Source organism: Notolepis coatsorum (genome assembly GCF_963971535.1).
Source record: "Notolepis coatsorum genome assembly, chromosome: 5".
Lineage (NCBI taxonomy): Eukaryota > Metazoa > Chordata > Actinopteri > Aulopiformes > Paralepididae > Notolepis > Notolepis coatsorum.
The window spans coordinates 38,257,257-38,272,932 of NC_140169.1; positions in this window are offsets into that span (position 1 = coordinate 38,257,257).

Sequence of the window (15,676 nt, forward strand, 5' to 3'; positions counted from 1 at the left end):
AGTGTCAGAGGCCAAACGGCGCTACAGGGATAAAATTGAACTCCAGTTTGAACAAGCTGACTCTAGAGCTATGTGGCAGGGGCTCAAAACGATGACAGACTACAAAGGCGCCTCCCTCAAACTGAACAGTGACATCTCCTTAGCAAATGACCTCAATACCTTCTATGCGAGGTTTGATGCTGGTAATAACAACACCAGCTCACAAGCCACGGCAATGGGAGGGGGGGGGTCGGCTGCTGATGGAGGCGCAGTGTTCAGGGTAACAGAGCATGAGGTGAGGCGGACCTTTAAAAAAGTGAATATCAGGAAGGCAGCAGGTCCGGACGGCATCCCCGGCCGCCTCCTAAAAGTCTGTGCCGACCAACTGGCCCCAGTATTCACTGACATATTTAACCTGTCCTTAGAACAGGCTGTCATCCCCACCTGCCTGAAGAAGTCCACTATTATCCCTGTACCCAAAAAATCCAAGCCTGCTTGCCTCAACGACTACCGCCCTGTAGCTCTCACCTCCATAGCCATGAAGTGCTTTGAGAAGCTAGTAAAGGGCTACATCTGCTCCTCCCTCCCCATCAACATGGACCCCCTGCAATTTGCATACCGCCCCAACAGGTCCACGGAGGACGCCATAGCCCATGTGCTGCACACAGCAGCATCACACCTGGACAAGAGGCAGGGGAACTATGTGAGAATGCTATTCATCGACTACAGCTCGGCATTCAATACCATAGTCCCCTCCATACTCATAGCCAAGCTCAGGGACCTGGGCTTGAACTATGACCTCTGCCAGTGGGTCTTGGACTTCCTGACTGGCAGACCCCAGGTGGTGAGAGCAGGCAACTGCACCTCCTCATCCATCACCCTCAACATAGGGGCCCCCCAGGGCTGTGTTCTGAGTCCCCTCCTCTACTCCCTGTACACACACGACTGTGTGGCTCAGCGGAGTAGCAATACAATCATCAAATTTGCTGACGACACAGTGGTGGTGGGCCTGATCTCTGCCAACGACGAGAGGGCCTACCTGGAAGAGGTCAAGGTCCTGGCGGGATGGTGCCAGGAAAACAGCCTCTCCCTGAACGTCAGCAAAACAAAGGAGATGATTGTGGACTTCAGGAGGTCGGGGGTCAAGGACTACAGCCCCCTCAGCATCGACGGGGCACCGGTTGAGAGAGTCAACAGCTTTAAGTACCTCGGAGCCTACATATCCGAGGACTTGACATGGACCACACACATTGACAGTGTTGTGAAGAAGGCACGACAACGCCTCTACTTCCTCAGGCGCCTAAGGAAGTTCCAAGTCAGTCAGAAGATCCTTAAGAACTTCTACTCATGTACAATAGAGAGCATCTTGACCGGCAACATCACCTCCTGGTTTGGGAATAGCACTGCACAAGACCGAAGCAGACTACAAAGAGTGACACGTTCAGCCGAACGCACAATTGGAGGGGGGCTCCCCACCCTCCAGAACATTTACAACAAGCGTTGCAAGGGCAAGGCTAAGAGAATCATTAAAGACTCCAGTCACCCGAACAACTGCCTCTTTGAACTGCTGCGGTCAGGCAAGCGATACCGGAGTCTCAAGGCGAGCACAGAAAGACTCAGAAGAAGCTTCTATCCCCAGGCCATCAGGCTGCTAAACGAACAATGAATGAACACTACACAACAACAACCACCAAACGCACATAGCACACACATCCACACGCACACACTCACTTTAAACAAACACACTGTAGCACCCACTCCACACACTTTATAGCACACACCCACTTTAAACAAACACACTGTAGCACCCACTCCCCACACTTTATATTTATTGATGAAGGATTGCACTACAACTCGTACACCTTACTGTAAATTGTACCTAAAATTGTACCTCATCCCATTTCTGCTTTGCACTAGATAGTACTGTACATTAGTACACTGCATAGTATTGTATATTATATGGTAACTCAGAACATTGTACATATGTCTATACCGAACACTGTGACCTCATTTTTCTTCTTCTAAATTACATGCTATATTATGTTATTTGATACTATCTTGTCTAGCACAGTCTCTGGAGCGTAACAGTAAGAAGCATTTTGTATGAAAGTATTCTGTACTTCTGTATGACAACTATTAAAGAACTTGAACTTGAACTTGAACTATGGGGACTAACATTATCACACATGGAGACAGTTGGTTACTATGGGGATTAACATCACACATGAAGACAGTTGGTTACTACTATGGGGACTAACATCATCACACATGAATTGGACTCATCAGATCCACAAGAGTCTCAGCTTTCAATTTATGCAATTCCAGACTGTTTATGCAAACTCTTAACCTGCGGCCCCAAAAGTGGCCATTTTAGTTTTCATTTTTGAGGACTGCATACTTTTTTTTTGCAAACCAAAACAACATACTTTATACTTATAGCACATGCATGAGCATGGTCTCTTTTGAAAGATGACATTCTGAAGTTTCTGATTCCAGAAAGAAAATTCACTTTTAGTGCTAATGAAATAGAGTAACATAGGTCTGAAGTGGAGTTGTAGAAAAACTTGTTACTCAAGTCTTTCTGTAGTAGTTAGTAGTCCAGAGGTAGTATTTCTCCAGAAGGTGGTATGGCTTAAAAAACTCCAGAGATCCATAGCCTGAAGCCTTATAATAATATTATTAAAGGTCCTGTGTCTTATAAATGGCCTTTTCCAGTGTTTAGCATTGTTTCCTAGCAATGGGGGTTTATATCAATGGGGTCTGTGTCTCTAATTCTCATTTTGACTCATCAGCAGTGTTGGGACTAACGCGTTACAAAGTAACGCGTTACAGTAACGAAGTTACTTTTGGCGATAACTAGTACTCTAACGCATTACTTTTGAAATTCAGTAACGCTACTTACGTTACTGAATGGTTTGTTAGTTCGTTACTGCTGTCTTTTTATGTAGATTCATAGCGAGCGTCCTTATTTCGCCTGCGTTTGTTTTGTTTACTGTAGAGAGCGTCTATTTCTTTCCGTAGCCTCATTTCTGGTTTTCGCATTTCTGATTGGCCACTGACTGACGTTCTCTGACGTTCTCTGACCAGTGAGCGTCAGTCAGTGGCCACTGGCCAATCAGAAATGCGAAAACCAGAAATGCGGCTACGGAAAGAAATAGACGCTCTCTATAGTAAACAAAAGTCAGGAGGACGCTCGCTATGAATCTACATAAAAATAACGCAATAACGAACTAACGAACCATTTAGCAACTACTTGGAGAGATAATTAATATACAACATGGAAACGAGATAAAGAACATGTTTGAGGCGGGGCTGCTGGAGTCAGCTGGACTAACGTAACGTTACATCTCGACCGGACCACCGCAGACTTTGGTGAGTGCATGCCAATGTGTTCACTGAAACTCAAGTTGATCAACGGATTTTGACTGTACGAAATCTGCCAGGGAATCTCATAATACTAATCAAACAATATAAATATAGTCCTTTCATGCACAATTGATATCCTAACTATTCTAACGTTGCAATGCTTTGATTGATATCTTAAACACCGTTGCAAGATGGTTATAATGAAACGCTCCGGCGACATCAAGGCTGTTCCTTCAACCGGCGCACTTCTTATTATATCAACTCGGGACAACATTTGTTTGTGTCAGATTTGTGAGTACAGTATGTCTTTGATGCAGCTTGGTGAGAGCAGTATGTAGTGAGTACAGTATGTCTTTGATGCAGCTTGGTGAGAGCAGTATGTAGCGAGTACAGTATGTCTGTGATGCAGCTTGGTGAGAGCAGTATGTAGTGAGTACAGTATGTCTGTGATGCAGCTTGGTGAGAGCAGTATGTAGTGAGTACAGTATGTCTGTGATGCAGCTTGGTGAGAGCAGTATGTAGTGAGTACAGTATGTCTCTTATGCAGCTTGGTGAGAGCAGTATGTAGTGAGTACAGTATGTCTGTGATGCAGCTTGGTGAGAGCAGTATGTAGTGAGTACAGTATGTCTCTTATGCAGCTTGGTGAGAGCAGTATGTAGTGAGTACAGTATGTCTCTTATGCAGCTTCGTGAGAGCAGTATGTAGCTAGTACAGTATGTCTTTGATGCAGCTTGGTGAGAGCAGTATGTAGTGAGTACAGTATGTCTCTTATGCAGCTTCGTGAGAGCAGTATGTAGTGAGTACAGTATGTCTTTGATGCAGCTTGGTGAGAGCAGTATGTAGTGAGTACAGTATTTGTGTTTGTATAGACCACATTGCTTAGCAGAGTTCAGTGATGTGAATGGAAACTGTCAAGTTGATCAACCGATTTTGAGTATCTGGGGCATGGGACTTGGGAGCAATCTTTTTTTTTTTTTTTTTTAAATAACTAAATAGTTACTTTTCACAGTAACTCATTACTTTTGGGTGTAAGTAACTAGTAAAGTAACAAAGTTACTTTGAAATGAAGTAACTAGTAAAGTAACTGAGTTACTATTTTTCAGTAACTAGCACAACACTGCTCATCAGTCTAGTCTCGAGTTCATGAGATCCTCCCTCACTCAACTAAGCCATTCTGATTTGACTGTTTTGCTGATGTGAGTAAGTCACTGCCCACAATCAACAATTCGCTCAACAACAGAGCGAGTGGAATTACTTCCTCAAACGGGTTGACGTGCGCGGGTGCCGACAGAGACAGCAGAGAACGAGCGAGCGAGAGAGAGATAGAGAGAGGGAGAGAGAGATAGAGAGGGAGAGAGAGATAGAGAGGGGGATACAAGCAATTACACACAACCTCCAGCCCCGCATGCAAGTTACCAATGCATTGTCCCGTGGGATTATGCCCCCCCGCTGCGAAATTTATTAGTATCCCCCTCCTCTATCTCTCTATATCTGTCTCGGTCTGCCAATGCAGACTGTGGGTAACTGTCACTCAAATCGCTTATGGGCGGAGCCCAGCCCAAAACAGCTTGAAATCTTGAAGTGGAAAAATGCTGCTTTAGAGTACTTGATTAGAAAATACAAAACAATGATTTTTTATTTTTTTTACTTTACAGATGTGTTCCATAGACTCACAGGAATTGTGTAAAGTTGCTCAAATAGTGAAAGGAATAGCAATGCATGTCCCCTTTAATAATTAATAATTGGGCGGCTGAGTGGCGCAGCGGACTAAGCGCTCGTCACCAACACGAGAGACACTGGTATCGAATCCGGCTGTCAGCGTTGCCTCCGGCTTGGCCGGCCGTCATACTGGCTCAATTGGCAGAGTTAGCGGGAGGTAAGTCGGTGGGTGGTAATCTGGTCGTTGTAAACAGCGACTCCTACAGGTCGGTCAGGGCGCCTGCACAGCAAGGAAGGGAGATGGTGAGGGTAGTGTGAGCCTCCCACACGTTACACCTCACCAATGAGAGTCCGCGCTGGCAGGTAAAAAGAAGTGGCTGGCTGACTCCGTATGTATCGGAGGGGACATGTGATAGTATCTATCAACCCTCCCTAGACCGACCAGTGGGGGGCACATGCGAGCAACGACCAGGAAGCCTGTTCCTTAATGTCAAGCAAGCAGTGCAAGAATGCGGAAGCATTCTACCGTAGTGGCGTGCGGTAATGCGCCTTTCATTTTCCGCCGCCCAGCGCCCAGGTGCGTGCACCGGCTGCGGCGTGCTCGCTCAGGTGCGTGCGTGCGCCGGCGTGCTCGCGCGAGGTGCCCGCGCATGCGCATGAGATCCCGCCTTGGTTCGACACGAGCGGAGCTCAATATATATAAGTCACCGCGCTTTATTCAGTATCCAGAAATAGCTCAATTGGCAAGACTGCATGGCTGTGGATCCTACGGCTCGTTGCTGGCGAGTTCGAATCCGTTAATTTTTTTAACGTGATTTTTTTTTTAACGTGTATTCTTTCGCCGGTTAAGGTTAGGCATGGTTAAGGTTAAGGTTAAGGTTAGGCATTGTTTCGGAGTTGGTTAAGGTTAGAACGGTTAAGTTTAGGCGCTGTTAAGGAGCTGGCTAAGGTTAGAGTTTGTCAAAGAGAATGGCAATATTCTTTCTATGGTTAAGGTTAGGCATGGTTAAGGTTAAGGTTAAGGTTAGGCATTGTTTCGGAGTTGGTTAAGGTTAGAACGGTTAAGTTTAGGCGCTGTTAAGGAGCTGGTTAAGGTTAGAGTTTGTCAAAGAGAATGGCAATAGACAGCCTATTTCCGCACGACAGCTCCCAAAGCGGGCCTGAAAAGAAAGGCGCTTTACCGTAGTGGCGTGCGGTGACGAATGCTTCCGCATTTTTGCACTGCTTGCTTGTCATTATGCTACACGCGACCAGGAAGGGGAGGGGGGAATTGGCATGACGACTAAATTGGGATGGGAGGAAAAAAAACACAGAAAAACAGGAGAAAAAGTAGATTCATTTTTTTTTATTAATAATTGTCTACATTACTACATTAATTATACATAATGTACTACATTAGTTATGTATTCCATGTCCAAATTTCATAAAGAAGATAAAGCAGGGCTCGCAACTCATTCGTAGTTCCAAGGTGTTTATTTGACAAAAAAAGGCAGATGCGACGTTTCGACCCTTCTGGTCTTCTTCAAGCAAGAAGAAGAAGACCAGAAGGGTCGAAACGTCGCATCTGCCTTTTTTTGTCAAATAAACACCTTGGAACTACGAATGAGTTGCGAGCCCTGCTTTATCTTATGTATTACTGTTTTTACAGTTTGGCTCAGCACCAACAAACGGAGGATGTGCGTTATTTATTTTTTCCAAATTTCATAAAGATCCATTCAGAAATGAGTGATTAGGAGTGATTTTGGTAATCTGTGTACAAAAGAACAACTCAGTTTTTTCATAGACGTCAATTCATTCGGCTGTTTTTCTCTTCCTGTTTTCGCTTGTTAGTTTTTCACCTAGATCCCCGATTCATACATCCCCACGTGGGGTATCATTGGAAAGCCACACACATTGGCTACAACCCTCCACAATAATTTTCGAGATCGCCAAATGATTGACGGAACTAGAACCCCATGAGTCGGGAGTGGTATTTTGCGCAATACCGTGTACTTTGCACAAGCCTCAAATACCGGCATGTAACTCGAGAACCGCTGAACGGATTTTGTCCCCTGAAAGGGCTATCGACAGGTAATAAATGGGGCTTCAATTCGATATATATTGTATTACAAAATATGCAAAACTGAGCCACTAGTGGTCGCCAAAATGCCGGTGGGCAAATCGTCCTAAAAAGGGCCCAGATGTGGGCCCTTGCATGTTAAGAGGATCACCCCAGCATGCAGACATGGTCAAATACACCATTTTTAGAATAGGCAAAAACATCACATTACTGCAAACGTGTGGCTACCCATAGAACCGTTTTCATTCAGATATCAAATCAAATCAAATCAAATGTATTTGTAAGGCCCGACAATTAAGGGATAATGTATATAGCTACGAGGTCATTGTCACAAAATAATTGACCGACACGGAGTTTAAAATACCGAGGCGCCTCGCCGAAATGTTTTAAACATCAGTGAAGGTCAATTATTTTGCGACAATGACCGAGTATAGCTATACATTATCCCGCTTATTACATGGCTAACTTACTAACAATATACCCAATTAATTTTACACCATCGACAAGACGAGATCAAATGCAGACGCAGTTCTGTTCTGTCGCTCTCGCTGTCATCGCCGGGGCGGCAGCCGGCAGGTCTGTGGTCTGATTGCACTGATGACAGTGGGCTTGATTGCTACAGCTGCGCACAGCGGCCATTATTGCTCGGCAGAGGTCCGTTATCGTGTAATAACGGACCTTTGACGAGCGCTATTGACCAATCACAAGCAAGCATTTCGGCGAATGTTCAAACGCCATGTAATAACACACGTTAATGTCCCCATGGGCCGGACACGTCTTCTTTAACACATTCAGTGCCATTCACGTGTTAACCCGTTTCTGAGGCCCAACGGTTGAGTACCAATCACTGATTAACACGTTTCTGGATATTTTTTAGAATTTAATACTCGATTCATTCTCAGGGTGATGTGTTTTGGCTGAAAATGCATAGTGGGAATCCAAAGGTGCAGTACCGGCCGCATCCTACCAGGCAGCGTGAATATTTTAGGCAACCAACTTGTGTTTAGCGTTTCTCTGATTGGCCACTACGCCCATGTGACCGCGGCAGCGCGAGAGAGCTGCAGCACGGAAATAGGCTGTCTATTGCCATTCTCTAAGACAAACTCTAACCTTAACCAGCTCCTTAACAGCACCTAAACTTAACCCTTCTAACCTTAACCAACTCCGAAACAATGCCTAACCTTAACCTTAACCATAACCAACTCCGAAACTATGCCTAACCTTAACCATAACCAACTACGAAAGAATATTGCCATTCTCTAAGACAAACTCTAACCTTAACCAGCTCCTTAACAGCGCCTAAACTTAACCCTTCTAACCTTAACCAACTCCGAAACAATGCCTAACCTTAAGTTGCTTAACTTAACCGGCGAAAGAATGCACGCTGAAAAAAAATAAAAATAAAAAATTGAAGGGAATCGAACTCGTCACCAACGGACCGCAGGTTCCACAGCAAGGCAGCGCTACCAATTGAGCTAGTTCTGGATGTTAAAAAAGGGGGGATTACTGCTACATAATGCTGCCGCGACAGAGCTGCCGCTCGGCTCTGCTACTGCCGCGGCTAGACGCAAGTTGGGCGTGGCTAGACACAAGTTGGTTGCCTTTAATATTTAGGCTACCAGGCAGCCGTATCGAGCTACATTTCCAACACTGTGTCCTCTGCTGTGGAAAATCCCCAGGTCTCAAATTTCATTCTCTGTTCACGGGAAGCGACACAGTCCAGCCTGTCACATCGAAGCACGTCAATTATGCTTAATCCGTATTTTATGGCCGTTTATAACGTCGATCAAATGGGGATTGGATCTAAATCAGTGGCGGCTCGCCACTAGGGGCGCTCGGGTGCCGCCCCCCCTCAGGCCCTGCCCTGGTTATATGAGAGAAGAACAAGAAAAATAATTTTTTAGTTGTTTGTTTTATAGCCCTATAAATAATATAAACATGTTTAAAATTTATAATATTTACTCATTTTAAGTATGTTTGTGTTTCCAATGCACAATATAACCTTAATATATAAAATAAAAAAATACTCGTTTTCCTGAACAGGAAGTGACTAACTTTTTTTTTTTTTTTGTATTTCTCGGCCCGGGCTAGACGCAATCGCGCTCTGAGTGCGCGTCACTGTTTGATCGCTGTATCCGTCGCAGCCAATCGTTGTGCGTTGAAATATGACTATTATGTTGGAATCTGGGCGCGATTTGAAGCAGTCTAGGCAGCAGCGTCAAGAATTTCTGTAGCCGCATTTCGCGGAGACGCTCTCTGATTGGCCGACGTCAGTTTTTTTTTCCATAGCCGCATTTCGCGGAGACGCTCTCTGATTGGCCGACGCCACTTTTTCTGTTCCGATTTTAGGTTTTCTAGGTAGAGATAGTTGTGTTGTTGTGAGTTGTTGTTGTCAGCTATTTGTCTTAGAGCGTGACTGCAAGTTCTTTCGACGGTTAAGCTTAGGCACTCTTTCAAAGTTGGTTAAGGTTAGAGTTTGTCTTAGAGCATGGCGATAGAACGCCAGATAGTTTGCAGTCTGTTCGACGCGGAAATGGACAAAGAAATCAAACTATTGTTGTGTGGTGCTAACTGCTAACAAGCTATATGGCAGTCTGGACAGTGGACTGGATATACATCATCAACAGCGGATTATACACTTTATCAAGCCCTCCGGCTTGATATACATCAACAGTCTGGGGAGTCGGGACAACAGTGAGTGGACCACGTAAACAGTGAGTTAATTCGCTCTCTCTCTCTCTCTCCCCCCCTCTCTCTCTCGCTCGCTCTCTAATTTCGCCGCGGGTGAAGCATAACCACTCAGACAATGAATGGTAACTTGTTTAAAATGACAATATATACATATGTGTTTCTTATTGAATCGATCTGAGAGAGAGAGAGAGAGAGAGAGAGAGAGAGAGAGAGAGAGAGAGAGAGAGAGAGCTGTGCGTGTTTGTGTTGGGCTATTGGAAACATGGTTGCATTTGACTGACTGTGATCATATATTGATCGATGGCAATGGTGATAATATTCGCCAATGCGTGCCTTGTACATGTTTGCAAAATGTTTGGTATAGCGCCCCTAGTGGAGAAGAATCCAGCAGCCGCTACTGATCTAAATGGTAAATGGCTGCTTTTTTATATAGCGCTTTTATCCAAAGCGCTTTACAATTTGTTACTCACATTTGAACCCTTTCACTCACACATTCACACACCGACGGCGGAGGCAACCATGCAAGGTGCCAACCTGCTCATCGGGAGCAATTAGGGGTTAGGTGTCGACACGCTGCTCGGGAGGAGTGGGAAGCAAACCGGGAACCTCCGGATTGCCAGACGACTGCTCTACCTCCTGAGCCACTGTCGCCCCTATGATGGAACATAATACCGATAATGTGGACTTGAATCCGGAACAAAAATGGGTTCAGGCGAGGAATGATGAGTCCACAATGTAATGCATGTTGCGTGCTATTACTCAGCATTTCATGAAATACCCTAGACGGCTCTAAAACCATACTTATATTCACCACGGTATAACACGGGAACGTATTGATGGAAAACATATTTAATTTTTGCATCTTGACCGGAAGAAACCCAGTGTCTAATGACTATAATATTGAATCCATGGCTATAATATAGAATATAGATTTATCTCAACAAACAAGGTGAGCGTTTACATGGGGTAAATGGGTGACATGAGACGCCAATGATGAGTAAGAGGCGTGGCACTGGAAGTGTTAAACAAGTCAAGAAGAAACATCACAAAATCAAGAACAAAACAAAAACACCATGAAGTCCAAACAATTTTAAATAAATAAAATAAATGAATGCAACACTCCCAGACATACCCCATGCGAAGGTAAGGAACAAGTCACTAACCTAGCAATAGGAAAAAATGCACCACAGGCAATGTGGAGGAGAGAAACCTTAGAAGGGCCGTTCAAGGGGGGATCTCCCTTCTTAGATGTCGGTGATATTAGTGTTGCAATAAAACAGGCGAGACAGTTGGTAAGCATGCACACATATGTGTAATGAAACACAGATAAGTGCATGCAATAGCAACTGAACATTTTAAAAGATTGAAAAATAGAGATGATGGCGGATCTATTTGAGGCATGGGGGTGGCGCAGAGAGAGTTGCATCCTCCCGGTCATCACCACGAGACAGCCACTCACAGGGAGACAGGGAGAGGTCAAGGAACCCCTTTGAAAATGTATTTCCCTCGCCAAAACCTAGCCTAGTTTTGGAACATTATTTATCCTCTTTCCTAGTTTCATATGATACCAGTATCTTCTCTCTAGCTTTAAAACTGAGCTACAGCCTCTGAAATACAGTCCTGCCGGCTGGAGCGTGGTCTCAGGGTTAACCTGTAGCCTGGTGTTAAATTTATATATAATTTATTATGCTCATGCAGAACCTGTGGATTTATACCAAACCCATATTTATACCTTTATGCAGTTTTCTGCCCATTCAATATTTATTTTTACAACATCCCAGGTCTTTAGTTGCTGACGCTGTACTGCACAGCTGATGTTGATTCTGTTGCTTGAGAAGTGGAGGGCTGTTGCAAACTCTCTTCCTACCCTTGCACCCTCTTGGACTCCTGATTTAGAGAACTCTGAAACAGGTCAGTGACGTCCATGAGGGCCCAGACAGACATTGGGATTAAGCCTAATGCCGCGTTCATGCAGACAATTTATTGGCTCACCCATCCAGCTCAGTCGGCAAATGGCTGCATTTATAAAACAGCTTTTACCCAAAACGCTTTACAATTTGTTCCTCACATTTGCCCCATTCACTCACACACCGACCATGCCAGGTGCCAACCTGCTCATCGGGAGCAGTTTGGGGTTAAGTGTTGCTCAAGGACACACTGCTGGGAGGAGCAGGAATCAAACAGGGAACCTCCGGATAACCAGACGACTGCTCTACCTACCGAGCCACAGTGTTCATAAGGGTAGCTCCATGGTCGATTAGCTTACTGTTAAATTATTATCATATTTTTTATTGTGTAGTAAGTCTAGTTTGGACTAATAGTCTAGTTTTCACACAATATTAACTTCCGTGGCTGCTGATAACGGCTTATCCTCGTTTTCTGGTGATGTTGGACCTATGTACAGGAATGTGGGAAGGGCCAATTGTAGGCTCGCCACCACTGAGCTTTTAATTAGAAACGTCTGGCCCTCCCCATGCGTCTGTATGTAGGTCCAATGTCACCAGGAAATAAGGATTGGCTTATGGAGTTAAAAAACATTTCAATCAGGAAAGACTAGGTTTACATAGTTGAATTATAGCTTTTATTTTCACATAACAATCACTGAAATTATAGTTACAAGAAATGCACAAAATAATTGTTCCCTTTCCTGTAAAATCAACTGAAGAGGTGCGTTCTGAAATGGCACACATGGTATAACAATTTGAATGAGAGAACTGTCAAGTTCATGCTATGTCACAAATTGACACGCTAAGATAAAAAAAGAAAAAGCAATACTCTCAGTAAGTACATTCTATATCATATTTCACTGCTTCATGTGTAAAGCTGTTTATGTGAGAAATGGCAATTACTGGCAAATGGACAAGACAAGCTGAATGACAATAATTCTCTGGGATCGTTTAAATCTGTTGTTTTGGTGCATTAATTTAGTCTAGGATAGTGATGGTTAAAACAGCTCAGTGTCAGCCGAAGTGAAAGTTTCCACACTTGGCACCAAAGAGCGTTCATGTACTACACAGTGACGTGATCACCCTTCCAGAGAGTGGTGCACTCAGCAGAGCGTACTACGGTTATTGCACTACCACCCCTGCAGGACTTATATAACAGGAGGTGCAAATCCAGAGCCTGCAGAATAATGAAAGACTCCCACCATCCCAACAACAGCCTGTTCAAGCTGCTGCGGTCAGGCAAGCGCCTACGTACACACTGCGAGAAGAGAGAGACTCTGGCTCAGCTTCTTCCCCCAGGCCATCAGAACACTGAACTCTCCACTCACAAGTACACATGAGCACACACAGACACACACACACAACACTCATGCGGCAACCGCTAAAACAATCACTTTAAATAATGGAAGTCACTTTAAAGGAAGGAGGTATTGTACAGTATAGATACATTAAGAGTTAAAATTGTATAGTAGTGTACATAGGAACCAGTTTCTCAGGAACTTAGCATGTCTTTTTTTATCATGCATATCTTGTGTCTTACCTATTATTATTTTTTTCTATGCCTATTTTTATTATTGTATTTTGCACAATCGATGCGGCCATGACCACCCGCATTTCACTCTATGCCCTGGTATGTATGTGACAAATAAACCTCTTGATTCTTTTATAGTTTCCTTGTTGAGAACTCAAAAATACGTCTTGTTAAGTCCATGAGGGCTCAGTCCACAAGTCTGTTGCTTGGACATTGCATTGGGAGGTAGCCTTTTCAGGCTCCATAACAAAAGCCTTAACCCTTTCACTACCACACTACAGAAGGTTAACCCTTTGTCATGTGGCAGTGAAAGGGTTAACCTTCTGTATTGTCACAGTGAAAGGGTTAACCCTTCGGTAGTGTGGGAGTGAAAGGGTTAAGGTTGTTTATATCGAACTATATGCAGCCCAATGTAGTCATGGATTGTGTTATTTCTAGGGATGTGCTAATCCTGTATTGGGCCAATGCTAGCGAAATTTGAGGGATCGGTATTGGCAGGATGGTCCAATTCATGACTGATCCATTACAAAGTTGGTCATAATACGTCCTCCTCCTCCTCCACAAACAAAAGCTGCACATGATTGAGATGGGGAAAATGGGCTCATCTTTCATTCCTGAATTGATTCAGATTGATGATATTGCCCAAAAGCCTTTACAGCCATACCTGTAAGCAGAATTGGTTGAAGGTTTTAGCCAGTACTCGAGTTGAGGGGGGATGGCATCCCCCCTGAAATAAAAACGGTCAATATCATCCCCCTTCTAAAACGGCCATCCCCCCTTCCCATCCCTTCCATCAAAGTATCAGCATGTTTATAGAAGGGCGGTCAGGTGGTGTAGCGGAGATTGCGTTCGTCACCAACCCCGGAGACGCTAGGATTCGCCTGTTCGAATCCAGCTCACAGCTCCGGGGTTGTCACCAGCTTGGCTGGCCGTTCACACTAATACAATTGGCAGTATTAGAGAGTGGGAGAAGCTGGCGGGGTGGGTCTGGGTCGTTGTAAACAGCGACTCTTACAGTTCGGTCGGGGCGCCTGCTAAGCGCGGATAGGATCTAAGTGGGATAGTGTGATCCTTCCACACGCTACGCCCTCTCAGTGAGAATCCGCGCTGCCAGGTGAAAAGACGTGTGTCGGAGGAAGCACGTGATAGCCTCCACTCTCCCAGACCGACTGTGGGGGGTAAGTGCGCAGCGACCAGGAAGGGGATTGGGAATTGGCATAACGACTAACATTGGGATGGGAGAAAATCGGAGGAAAAAGGAGGGGGAAAAATATCAATACATTTTTTTTTTTATAGAAATCCCCACGGGCCATCCTCTCCTCAGTCAGGAGAGCACTCACAAATATGCTGCACATATCAATGTCAAACAGAAGCGAGCCGCAGCGACTCAGCAAGCCATTACACACACTCGTCGCGAGCCACTCACACTCACACAAATACACATACAGGTACTTAAGGGAGGTGCCTGTCCGTGGCTCTGTGTTAAAGCGCGCTGCACACAGACAGCTCTGCATGCGCTCATCATGGCAGAGAGAACGAAACGCTCTAAAGTCTGGGTACACTTTACGAAAGTCGATGCCGACAACGCACGTTGCCACAAGTGCAATAAAACATTTGCAAGTAAGGGTGGCAATACAAGCAATTTGTCAAAACATCTGTTGTCAAAACATAACATCAGTCTGCAGAAATGCGCCGTTTTCGACTGCTTTGCTCGTAGTGTTCCATCTCCATCCACGTCCACTGCAGGTAAGCCAAGATACGGAGTTAGCTATAGGCTAATAACGAATTATTAGGAATAGGCTAATAAATAAAATATAATTGCTTAGCTAATTGTTTAGCTACAAATATATTTGAAAGATGACAACTTTTTATCGATCGTCAGGCTGAGGCTGCAGCCACCATGTCCCAGCCCACCCCTCCTCCCTCTACCACCACTAGGGATGCCCCCCGGACCCCGGTTCTAAACGGGAACCGGTACTAAATTAGAAAAAACCGGAGTATTGATAAGCTCCGACGTTATCGGTACTGCTATCGATACTCTAGAAATTATTATTACTATGAGTTTTTTTCCTGAGGAATTTAAACGTTGCGAACTATCTCTCCTCTCTCTGTGAATCCCTACCCACATTCAAAACCGCTTTTAAAGAGCACCTACGGGAGGCTGCAATTCGAAACTGGCCACGGTAAATGCCCAAAACCCCCACCACCTCCTAATAGACAGTCTCCTCCCCACCGCATGTATTCCCTCCCCGCCGTATGTATATTTCTCTCCCACACACCCACCCCCTCCTAATGTACAGTCCTCTCCCCATCATATGTATATAATCTGTCAGGAATGAATGAATGAATGAAAACTTTATTTAACAGATTGCAGAATGGGTACAATACAGTACGGCTCAATACATACAATTGTTAAGGGGATGCAGACCTGAGAAAGACGTTTG